General features: G+C 38.5%; 1 long non-coding RNA gene across 1 annotated transcript; it reads right to left on the reverse strand.

The window, feature by feature from the left end:
• Positions 1-76: 76 nt before the first annotated feature.
• LOC103096946 (uncharacterized) lies at positions 77-11203 on the reverse strand. The gene is made up of 2 exons (XR_008913856.1): positions 10992-11203; positions 77-9593 (listed from the first exon to the last, which is right to left on the reverse strand). It is a non-coding gene; the product is annotated as an uncharacterized LOC103096946 (long non-coding RNA).
• Between the last annotated feature and the right edge of the window lie 1875 nt (positions 11204-13078).

Below are 13078 nucleotides of genomic sequence, written 5' to 3' on the forward strand. Positions count from 1 at the left end.
AGTACCAGACTAAGGATTATACCAGACTAAGGCTGTGTTAAGGTAGGATTTGGGGTAAAGGAGAAACACAAGAGGATAACATATAAAAATTCTGCTTTATTGTTTGGGAAGGGTAGGAAAGGAATAAGGGTTTAGGCATATACTTATTCTTTAACTTAATTTAAAAGATTATAAGTAACTAAGCTATATAAACTATGCTACTAAAATAAAACCTTAACCTCCCAAATATCCCAATCTTACACCAGGAGTCCAAATTAAATAGAGCCAGGAATCTTAAGTTGTTAGATGTCCAATAAGTCCACACTGATGCTGCCAGCAGCCAAAATCCAGAAAAATTCCTTCCTCTGTTGGTCACAGGCAAACTCCTCCTTTGGTCTTCCAGGAGAGCAGACAAGGTCATTCAAGGAGAGCAGACATACTCATAAGACAAACTAGTGGTCCATAGAATCTTCCCAGATCCTCAGGCTCACGCTCCCATGTGACCCTTGGTCACATGCCACTGTCAATCAGTCCTAAGGTTTGCATTTCTCAGTTTTTTGCAACAGTTTTGCAAATTGCAAACCTTTACATCCTTTTCACAGTTGGCATGTTTGTTTCCAAGTATCTATTCATAGTTTAGCATTGGACATCTACTCCACACGCCATAGATCTCTGCAAAAATATTATAGGAATTAGAGGGTTGAAGTAGCCGAATGTTGTCTAGAGTGATGACATTTCATATAATGTACAACTTCACTCCTGACAACCCTGTGATTATAAGTTTTGCAAATGTTACCATCCTGGCTTGTAAATGAAGAAACAGGTATTCTTCTGCTTTGCCCCCTTTGCAGAACTATACCACATTTTATGGCTGAAGATAAAATCATAATAATGACTGTTTATATAGAACTTTGAAGTTTGCAAAGCACTTCACAAATGTTCTCAGGTTATCCTCCTAGCCACCCTGGGAGGGAAAAAGCAGAAAAAAGAAATAGCAACTGATATTTTTTTTAATTTCTTTTAAAAATATTTTCTCATGTTTACATATTTCATTTTTTCTCTCCCCTTTTCCTCCTCCCTCCCAGATCCAATAAGCACGTCCACTGGGTTATACAAATGTTATCACTTATACATATTTCCATATTATTCATTTTTGCAATACAGCAATCTTTGAAAACCAAAACCCCAAATCATATATCCATCTAAACAAATGAGAAGTCATTTGTTTTTCTTCTGTGTTTTTACTCCCACAGTTCTTTCTCTCCATGTGAATAGTGTTCTTTCTCCTAAGACCCTTGGGATTGTCTTGTATAAGCAAAGTCCATTACATTGTATTGTTCTATAATGTTTCACTTTCTGTGTATAATGTTCTTCTGGTTCTGCTCATTTCATTCTGCATCGGCAACTGATATTTTAAAACTAAATTTCTAAATATGATCTAAAAACATCATTTCTTTTTCCTTTGTTAGGTTAATAATCTCACATCTCATACAAATTCTTTGTTGATTTTCCGATTTATCATATGCTCCTAATATTTCCTTCCTCACTATCTCATACATCCCTAAGTGGAAGCCTCTGAAAATTCAGGAGAGGAGATAGCTAACCAAAATTTTAGATACTTAGAAAAATACTCATTGATCACCATGGTTTGAGAGGCTACAGTTAGAGGAGCAAAGGAACAATGTCTTCTTGGTAATTTGTGAAATGGAGAATTTTCAAAGACAGAGTTTGTGCACGAAGACTGTTCCTTCTCTGACTCCTTCATTCATCATTTTCTTTTTTTTTTCAATTGCATGTAGAAAGCATTTTTAACAATTGTTGTCTAACACATTGAGATGCAGATTCACTCCCTGCCTCCCTCCCTTCCTCCCTTCCCAAGATGGTAGTTTGATGTAGATTACACCAGTGCTCTTATGCAATACATATTTATAGTGGACAGTACAATGTACTTGGAGTGAGGTAGGCTTGGATTCAACTCCTGTCGCATCCACTTACTAGCTGTGTGATCCTGGGCAAGTCAGTAAATCTTTCTGAGAGTCAGTTCCTCATCTACAAAATGAAGGGAAGAGACTAGATGTCCTCTTCACTCTCTTCCAGATCTAAACAAAATTTGATCCTACTTTCCTCTCATTCCCACATGAGGGTGTCCCCCAACACTGTCCTGATCCTCCTGATATTTTCAAGATACTTCTCTCTGGGTTATCTTGACATTTCTCTTCTTCCTTCGTTAAGTTACCAAGTTCATTAACTGCAGATTGGAGAGATCTAGCCAGGCTGGATTACCTGCCCATCTGATTATAGCTAATAGCTTCTAATTCCCCCAACTTTTCCATCCTCCACCCCCTACCACAATTGCCAAAGGGTAGTTTGAAGTCTCCTTTTACTCTTTACTTCAGCCATCTCAGGCACTCCCATGGTTTCAATTATCACCTCTGTGCAGATAACTGCTACATTTATATATCTAGTCTCATCTTGCCCTTACATCCAGTCCTACATTTACAATTGCCTGATAGACTTAACCCCTTGGATGTCCTGTTATCTCCTTAAATTCAATATGTCTGAAACAGAACATATCACCTTACCCTACTTCCTCATTTCCTGTTTTCTGATGATGATAACACCATCCACTGAAGTATTCCATCAGGCTCAAAACCTGAGAGTTATCTGTGATTGTCCCTTCTCCTTCCCTTCCTGTATCCAATCAGTTACCATATCCTATTCAACTTACTTCCATGGTATCTCTCAAATCTATCACCTCTCTTCCTCTCATATAGCTACTAACTAAAGTGTCTCAATAGGACAACTGACTTCTGATTGGTGTCTCTGCCTCTCCTCTCTTCATTCCATCCTTTCCACAGCTGCTGAAATTAACTTCCAATATACAAGTCCACTTGTGCCATCCCCTTACTTCAAAGCCTTCAATGTCCCCATACTTCCTCTAGTGTCTATGAAAAACTCCTCAGATAGGCATTTACAGCCCTACAAGATGGGTTCTAGTCTGTCTTTCCCATCTTCACTCTTTTAAAAAAAAATTCTTATTAAAAAAATTTTTTTTAAACCCTTACCTTCTTTCTTAGTATCAGTTCTAAAACAGAAGAGCAATAAGGGCAAGGCAATTGGGGTTAAGTGACTTGCCCAGGGTCACACAGCAAGGAAGTGTCTGAGGTCAGATTTGAACCCAGATTCTCCTGATTCCAGGCTTGATGATCCACTGTGCTATTTAGCTACCTCTACCTTATTTTGTTCTTATTCATATATTCTATGTTTTGGTTAAGTCATACTGTTAAACTTTCCCCAATCTATGTCTGCGATCTGCTACTCCCATTAATTTCCACAAGCTAATATCTATAAGAATGAAGTCTATTCCCTGCTTCTCCCTGACCCATCAAGGTTCTTTTTATCCATCAAGGCCAAGTTCTGGAATAATCTACTTAACAATGCCTGCCCTGTTCACTCAGTTGAAAATGGTATCTCCCTCCTCAAAATTTTCTCAAGCCTTTTGACTATATCTCTCCATTAGCCTTTGGGGCAACTATGTGGCACAGTAGTTAGAGTACTGGGCCTGGCATCAAGAAGACACAAGTTCAAATCCAGCCTTAGACACTTAATATTTTTTTGACCCTAGGTAAACCACTTAATTTCCTCATATGTAAAATGGAAGTAATAACAGCATCTACCTCCTAGGGTTTTAAGGATCCAATGAGATAATATTTAAAAAATATTTAGTACAGTGCCTGGCACATAGTAGGCACTACATAATGTTAGCTATTAGTATTACCTGCCATTATAATTATTCATGTATGTTCTGTATGCTCTCGGGAGATTATAAACTCCTTGAGGATAAGGAATATGTATTGTTTCATCTCTGAGTTCCCAAAATAGAATGCAATGCTGTTCCATTCACTTTGCATCAGTTCTTTTAAGTCTTTGCAGGCTTTTCTGAAACCATCCCCTTTGTCATTTCTTATACTACAATAGTATTCCATCCCAATCATATACCACAACTTGTTCAACCATTTGCCAATTGATGGCCATCCTCTCAATTTTCAATTCTTTGCCATCACCAAATGAACTGCTATAAGTATTTTTGAACATATAAGTCCTATATTCATGCAAGATATATGCAGCATAAATGAAAGGTAATCTCAAGGGGGGAGGCTATTGGGGATGGGGAGGGGATGCAAGGGAAAGACCTCCTGCAAAAAGTGGGATTTGAGGAATCTTGGATGAGACCAGGGAAATCAAGAGGCAGAGGAGAGGAGATGCAGCCTTATAGACATGAGAAATAGCCAAATGAAGGTCAGTGTAACTGTATCATGGAGGGGAGGGAAGGGTAAGAAGGTCAGAAAGGTAGAGAGAAGCTGGGTCATGAAAGGCTTCATAAAACCAAGCAGAGAATTTTATAGTTGATCCTGGAGGTGTAAGGGAGCAAATGGAGTTTATTAAACAGAGAATTGACATGATTAGAATTCTGTTTTATGAAAATCAATGGCACCCAACTGGAGTATGGACTTAGGGAAAGACTAAGTAAGAATGCTACTATAGAATTCCCATTGATGGATACCAATAACAATGGTAAATTTGATTTAGGATCAAATATCTAAAGCTGCAAGGAGGCTTAGGGCCATCTAGTCCAACTCCTTCATCTTACAGATGAACAAACTAAGGTCCAACAAGATTCAGGGATTTGTCCAAAGTCACACAGGTAGGGTCAACCACTCTAACATCATTTTTATTGCTTTTAAAGCCAGGTGGTGTCAAGTTCTGCTCATCTGAAGCAGAAGAATTCAAATCCACTGAAAATGAGAATCCAGAATCTATTAAAACAATAATGCTGAAAGGTTTCTAAAGTGACAATGGATAAGAAAATCAAAGACCAATCTGCAAACTGCATGGTTCAGGATCCCCAATAAAGAAATAGGGGAAGAGTCTTTGAATTGTCCTAAACTTTTCTCTTCCCATTTTGTGCTTGGCTTTGGTCAATGTGCTCTCTCTTCAAATTAATTGATGATGGTGCTATTGAAAACAAAAGAAATGAGAGTTCCTGTCTCTTCTCAGGGATAGAAAGAAGAATGACTAAAAGAACAGAAGAATACTACTAATGATTTGAATTTTATAAATATATGTCTGGCTTTTGCCCTTGCCTCTAGTAGTTGGTAGTATCCGTGTGATCAGAGGGGAGAAAAGCCTCACTCTATAAATCTCTGATTACAGATTCAAAAACAAAAGTCAGTTGTACACAAAATATTCTTCTAGATGCTGAGTATACAACTACAAAAACAAGAAAAAATAATCTTTGCCTTTAAGGAACTTATATTTTGCTGGAAGGACAGACCATGTATATTGACAAGGATAATAAGAGGAAAACTAAGAGAGTAGAGGGCACTAACATCTGGAACGATCTGGGAAGGTTTCCCAGAAGAGGAGATATATGGGTTAGACCTTGGAGGAGGATGAGTATTGTGAAATGAAGACAGAGTGAATTCCAGGGATTTATCCAAAGACAAGAAGTGAGAGATGGTCTATTAAGATTAGGAATCAGCCAGAAATCCATTTTGGCTGGAAAAACATTTATGAAAGGGAGTAGTTATGTATGTCTGAATCAACGGGGAAAGTGAGCAGGAGACATATGGTAGAGAGCCCATAAATATCAGATGAAAGAAGTTTGTTTTTAATCAAATGGGTAATGGGAAGTGACTAAAAGTTTTTGAGTTGGGGAGTAATCAGATTACACCTTTGTATTGGCAATTTGGCAGCTGTGTAGAGGCTGTATGAGAGAGAAGAGAGTCTTGGAAGTCAACTGTTAACTATCATCTCAGGAAGAGATGATGAAGGTCTAAACCAGGGCAGCTGTCTGGGTTAGTAGAGAAAAAGGAATGGATTTGAGGTAATACTCTGGAAGTACAATTGACTTGGTAACTGATTGTTTTGGAGGATCTCATTTTATTGTCACAAAAACCCTGGGAGGTAGATGCTATTATTATCCCAATTTTATAGATGGGAAATCTGAAGCAAATAGATTAAGTAATTGCCCTGGGTCACATAGTTAGCAAAGTGATTGAGGCCATATTTGAACTTCCTGACTCCAAGTCCAGTAGTCTATTCATGGAGCCACCCAGTGAATGGATCTCTATAAGAATGCCCAAGGGAGGGTCTGTGTATACCAAAATATTTGTAGCAGCTCTTTTTTGTGGTGGCAGAGAATTAGAAGTTGAGGAGATAACCATCAATTGGGGAATGGCCAAGCAAGTTGTAGCATATGTTTTGTGATAGAATAGTATTTTGCTATAAGAAATAGCAAAGGATGCTTTCAGAAAAATCTGGAAAGACTCGGAAGTAGGAAAACATTATACACAATAACAGCAATATTGTATGATGATTGGCTGTAAATGACTGGGCTAAAATCATCACTACAATAATCCAAGATGATTCTGAAGGATTTATTTTGAAAAATACAATCCACCTCCAGAGGAAGAACTGATGGAGTCTGAATTTTATCGAGACATAGTTTTTTTACTTTATTTTTCTTGTTTTGTTTTGTTCTGTGTTTTCTTTTCTAACATGGTTAATATGGAAATATGTTTTGCATGGCTGCACATGTATAATCTATATCAAATTACTTGCTTTCTCAAGGAAGTGGTAGGGAAGGGAGGGAGAATGTTTGGAATGTGAAAATTTGAAAAAGAATGCTAGAAATTGTTTTTACATATAATTGAGGGGAAAAAATAAAATAAAAGATCATTTCAGGAAAAAGAATAGGCAGAACATAAGCTTTAAAAAAAAAATGCCCTAGGGATGGGAAAGGGCTAGATTTAGTTAGGGGAAGGTGGGACTCTCCAGGCCTTCCTTTTCCCTAATTCCTCACATTGGATGGAAGGACAGAGCTGCTTTTTCCCATGGCAGGGAGAGATGATTAATGTTCTTGTTTGTTGTCTTTGGCCTTCAATTTGAGGTCACTGGGCTGCTTCTCTCCATCTGATGATTCTTTGCAAAGTTTAATTTAAGAATTAGCAGTAGCCACTCAAAATAAGTGTTAACAATGATAGTAGCACTCATTTTTGTTTTTCTTTTCTTAAAAAAAAAAAAGAGAAAGCAACACAAAACCTGGTGACAGCCATTGCATTTCTACAGGTGTCTGTTGCTAAGACCACTCTGCTAGTGAACCTGAGGCTGCATGTAGCTTCCCACTCCATGGGGCCAATGGGCTTTATTATCTTTTAGGATGACCCAATTTATTCATAAATTTGTCCATCCTCTCACAAACATACAGTATTGTGCTCCAGATCCCATGACAATAGGATTGCCTTGTTCCCTTCTTCATCACTACTCAAAAGCCACTTTATTTTCTCTCAGTAAGATGTATAAACCAGTGGAATCAGCTCCAGGAGAGGGGAGGGAAGAGAGGAGGGAGAGAAAATGAAGCATGTAACCATGGAAAAATATTCTAAAAAAATAATTAATTAAAAAATAAAAATATAGAAAGTATTCACTTTCTTGGTAGACCTCCCATCTCTAGGCCTGGATCTCAATCCAGTGAGCCACACAGCCACCCCCTAAATATGTCTTTTTATTTACTTATTTTTGCTTTAAAATTTTTAATTGAAAATTTTTATTTAATGGATTAATTTAGAATATTTTTCCATGGTTACATGATTCATGTTCTTTCCCTCCCTTCCCCCCATAGCCAACACACAATTCTACTGGGTTTTACTTGTGTCATTGATCAATTATTTCCATATTATTGATATTTGCACGAAGGTGGACATTTACAATCTACATCCCCAGTCATATCCCCCTCAACCCATGTGATCAAGCAGTTGTTTTTCTTCTCTCTTTCTACTCCCAAAGTTTTTCCTCTGAATGTGGATAGTGTTTTTTCTCATAGATCCCTCCAAGTTGTTCAGAATCACTGCATTGACACTAATGAAGAAGTCCATTACGTTTGATTATACCACAGTGTATTAGTCTCTGTGTACAATGTTCTCCTAGTTCTGCTCCTCTCGCTCTGCATCACTTCCTAGAGGTTGTTCCAGTTCACATGGAATTCCTCCACTTTATTATTCCTTTTAGCACAATAGTATTCCATCACCAACATATACCACAATTTGTTCAGCCATTCTCCAATTGAAGGGCATCCCCGCATTTTCCAATTTTTTGCCACCACAAAAAGCGCAGCTATGAATTAAATATGTAATTAAAAAAAAAGAATTACAGAATGACAAACAGAAAAAAATAAAAACAATAAACCTAAGTCTCAACTCCCTACAGAAAGCTCTAGCTACCAAATGCTATTTATGATAGCTACATGTTCCACTAAGAAAGAGGCTGGAAAGAAATATTTAGAATACTCAGAAGATGGAAATGATGGGTTGGCTAACGCAGACCAATATGCAGGGAGGAGATGTCCATACAGGAATATTCAAGATGAAAACAATCAATGAAGACAAAAAATGGTTAGGGCTGATATAATTTTTTAAAACACACAATAAGAATCCCTGAGAATGAAAATTTAGGAAGAGAAAGGAGATCCTCTCTAAAAGATCTCCTCAGATACTTCATCTTGGCTTGGATAAAATCATCAGCCTTTAAATGCTGTACGTAACCTGTTACCAAACTGAAATTGTTCAGAAGAAGCAAAGTAAGGGATGTTTTAAGAGAGAGAGAGGCATAGATTCTAGTTCTGACCAGAAGATGCAGATGGGCTTCTCAGGTGTCCAGGAGATAGCTTGATGCAATGGAAAGAACATGAATTTGAGTCTAGGGACTCAAGGTTGAATTGCAGCTCTGAATTGCAGTTCTGTTCCTTCCTGCTTGTGTGACCTTGGACAAGTCATTTCAAATAGACCTCCATGTCCTTACCTGTAGAATGGAGGAGTTAGAATAAGTGGTTTCTCAAGACCCTTCCAACCTCTATATTGACATTGACAGTGAGGTCTAATAAGAAATGGAATTGGAACTCTCATCCTGTCAAGAGACTTAGGGGAAGGTTTCCATCGTACTCTGTGTGTGTGTGTGTGTGTGTGTGTGTGTGTGTGTGTGTGTGTACCATGCAGAGGATTTGCAAGAAGACAGGGATGAGAATGAGAAGACACAGGTGGATTGGGATCTATATTTTTGGAAAAAGTACACATGGGAATGAGATCTCAGATCCATGAGAATAGTGAATCAAGAAGGTACTTTAGAGATCATAGCATCTAGTCGCAATGAGGAACCTAGCCATTGGTTACTCAGCTAGTTAGGGGAAGGCCAGGACTAAATGGGTCCAGAGTTTGTCCCATTACACTACATCTCACTGAAACAAATGATAGCAAGATAGGAAAGATATATCAAGATATAACAAAAATCTCATTAATCATTGTTCCAGTGTCCAAACAAAACACTCTTAAGCCAACAGAGGGTTTTCACAGATCCAAAGGGCTAGAGATAGAAGGGTCCTCAGTTTTGACTTCTTCCTTCCTTTCTTTTTTTTTCTTCTTTCTTCCTTCCTTTGTTCTTTCCTTCCTTCATTCATTTGTTCATTCGTTCGTTCGTTCGTTCCTTCCTTCCTTCTTCCTTCCTTTCTTCCTTCCTTCCTTCCTTTCTCTCTTCTCTTACTTTCTGTTCTTGTATTAATTCTAAGACAGAAGAACAACAAGGATTAAGTGACCCAGAGTCACACAGCTAGGAAGCGTCTGAGGCCAGATTTGAACTCAGATTCTCCTGCCTCCAGACGTGGTACTCTATTCAAGCCACCCTGTTTTGATTCCTTTCTAACAAATTCCAGAAAACCATGATCTGACATGTTCTAACTCCTCTGTTCTTCCTTTGTGGAAGGGATTAAGTCTGTCATCCACTTGTCTTTTTATGGACCAAGCACATTTCCCTGTAGGGCTATCTATCTACATTTTAATCACTATTATTGTTCCAATAGGAGATCTACCTACTTGGCAAACTTTTCAGTGAATATGTTCCTCCAGGGAGTCCAACTCATAGTAGACAGATTTAAAGCTTGCTTTGAAAACCAATTTGTCCCAACCATGTATCCCAAAAAATTTTAATGTAGTTTAGATTTTTGTGGCAAAAATTTTACTATCAGTGTGTTTCTTTTAATGGCTATCATTCCCTGACAACAAGAAGTCATCATATCACAAATACCACTTACTAAAAATAAAAGGAACCAAAACATTGTAAAATCTATGATTGATTTCTCTACAAATGTTTTTAAAGTCTCAAAAGACTGCAAATTGATGTATCTTCTATGTCATATTGTATCATAATGTTGTTATCCCTTTGGGGAGTTTTTTTCTAAACATATCATCCTGAAGTTAATCATTCAACAAGAATGTATTTGTGAAGGGCAGCTAGGTGGTTCAGTAGATAGAAAGCCGGACCCAGAGTTGGAAGCCTCTAGAAAATCCTGAGTTCCAAACTGGTCTCAGATACTTCCTAGCTATGTGACCTTGGAAAAGTCATTTGATCCCCTTTGCCTAGCCCTTACTGTTCTTCTGCCTTGGAACCAATACCTAAGAGGGAAGGTAAGGGTTTAAAGAAAAAAAAATAATTAAAAAAGAAAAAGAATGTGTTTGTGAGACATTTATTCTGTTCTCTACTAATACTCTACTCTCAGATCCTCTTTCCTCATCCTCAAGGTACCTAGTCTAGACCAGAGATTTGCTCCCAGTTGACATATGTAATACACCACATACATTTTCTTATTTCATCCACTCAATAACCGTCTTAGGATCTCAGCTTTATAGATGAAGAAAATGAGGTACAGTTAGGTTCAACACCATGCCTGTGGTTACAAAGCTAGGAAATGCTAGACCAAGACAAAGGTTTCAAGTGTGGATCTCTGTGACTCAGGTTTGAAGTCCAGGGCCCTTTTCACCACTCTCTAGTTAACCAGGTTCAAGACCATTAATGATCTGTTCTGGGATGTATAAGATTTAAATTAATGTCTAATACTTCAAGTATTATTTTTTATAAAGTTTATTATCTGACAAAACAGAACCATGTGACCAAGTTTTTCTTACCTGCTCAAAAATCCTTGCTCCACCAAAGCCTTGACAGGAAGGAAAGAGCACTAGACACAGAACTCCACCCAATTTATATCCTGTCTACGGCAGCAGTAATGACAGGGAGTGAGTAGGATGCTGGGAATCATAGTTTTGCTGGGGATCGTCGTTTTTAGGGTAACAGATTCAAATTACACAGATGGTAACAATCCAGTGCTAGAAGGAAGATTCAGAAACAAAAGATATTTTAAAGCAAACTCTGCCTTTTAGAATCTCCTAACAGCTTTAAGTCTTATCCCTTCATATTAGAAGCCTTTCCTGATTCCTCCAATGGCTCTGCTTTCTCTCCCCTTCCCCCTAAAATATTGTGTATATATGCTGTTCCCTCCCCACTCCTAGAATATAAGTTCCCTGTGGTCAGGTGCTGTTTTATTTTTGTCTCTATCCCCTGTGCCTGGTGCTTGACAAGAGCTGAATGAATGAACGAGTGAATGAATGAATGAATGAATGAATGAATGTTTTTGCCCAGTGGTAAAAGAATGATTCAGACGAGTATGGGAGGGAGAAAGGTCTGATTGGACTAGAATTCACCAGACCACACCATGACCAAACAAAGATGTCTCTCTATAAACACAATGTCAACAGCATATCCTTGAAAACCTTATAAAAAGTGGCTCATCCCATTATAAATCTCAAACATATCCTTCCTTCCTGCCCAGCCACAGCTCAGGGTAGAAACAGATGTTTCTATTCTGCCCAACTTTCTTCTCTAGGGAGGTGTCTGTCTACAAAGAACCTGCCTGTTCTCTGACCCTGGGGTTGGAAAATTCAGTAGTCGTCAAGCAAAGATACCCAAGCAAAGTTCCTTCACTGTAAGAACCAAACCCTGTGTTTTATTGATTTGGTGAGTCTCCTTTCCCTGATTACTCATCGGAAGGACAAATACCAAAACTGAAACAGAAATACTTTGGCCACATGGTGTGATGATAGTGTTATGGGAGAGCTCTGAGGTGAAAAACCCCAGGTTTGCGAGAATGCAAGATTCCAAAATTTAGCTTAAAAATAGAAAAGAGAACTCTATTCATTTGGAAGCCATGTTGAAAGATCGAGAGACAGTGTTTCAAGTGGAACACTGCGTCCCCAAGGAGATGGGATTTGGGGATTTTATACCCTTTGGACAACAGGACCTACGTGACTAGAGATGGGATGACGATGGCATGTTACTGGGTCTCTGGAACCCGAGACTGGTCATGTGATTATGTCCAATGCCTCAAAGTCAAAAGGGGGTGAATTGTCCAGTTTAGAGGATAATCAGATAGCCTGGATATAAAATAGATGCTTATCAGGAGCAAGCTGGGAGGTGTGTTCATCAAGAGTGAAGGGAGAACCCAGATAAGCTCAAAGTCACCTTCTCTAACACCATAGGAATGCTAGGAAAAATGAGTCTTTTATGTAATCTACATAATCTGAGGTGTTGGGGTGTCTAGGGGAAGCCTGCACCCCCATATCAATAGGATTCAATGGAAAAGACTCTGATGTTGGGAAAGATTGAAGGCAAAAGGAGAAGGGACTTACAGAGGACGAGAAGGATAGATAAATGTTGTAGAGGCAAAGGATGTGAGCATTTGGGGGGATAGTGGAGGAGAGGAGGGTACGGCATCAGATCATGAGGAGTTGGAGATGACTGGATAAATGAACAAGAAATGCCTTTCCCTTAGGAAGTGCCATGGTCATGAGGCCAGTAAATGCTAGGCAGAAGTTTCAAACCCAGATCTCTGTGACTTGGGACTTGAACTCCAGGGCACTAGTCATCATACCCTAATTAGCCAGGATCAAGATCATGAAGGACCTGACTTGGGACAAAATGTAGTCTTAATCAAGGAGGATTTGGGGGAAGAAGAAGATATGAAAAAGGAGAGGGAGAGGAAGACAAAGTGATCACATTAGGGTACATTAACATAGACTGTAAATTCCTCTAGGGCACGGATTATTTCATCTTTGTATTTCTAGCACCACTATAGTGTCTTGTGCATAATAGGTTCTTATTATTTCTCAAATTGAACTGAATTGGGGACAGCTAGGTGGCTTAATAGAAAGAGAGCCAA

Source organism: Monodelphis domestica, chromosome 8 (assembly GCF_027887165.1).
Source record: "Monodelphis domestica isolate mMonDom1 chromosome 8, mMonDom1.pri, whole genome shotgun sequence".
NCBI lineage: Eukaryota > Metazoa > Chordata > Mammalia > Didelphimorphia > Didelphidae > Monodelphis > Monodelphis domestica.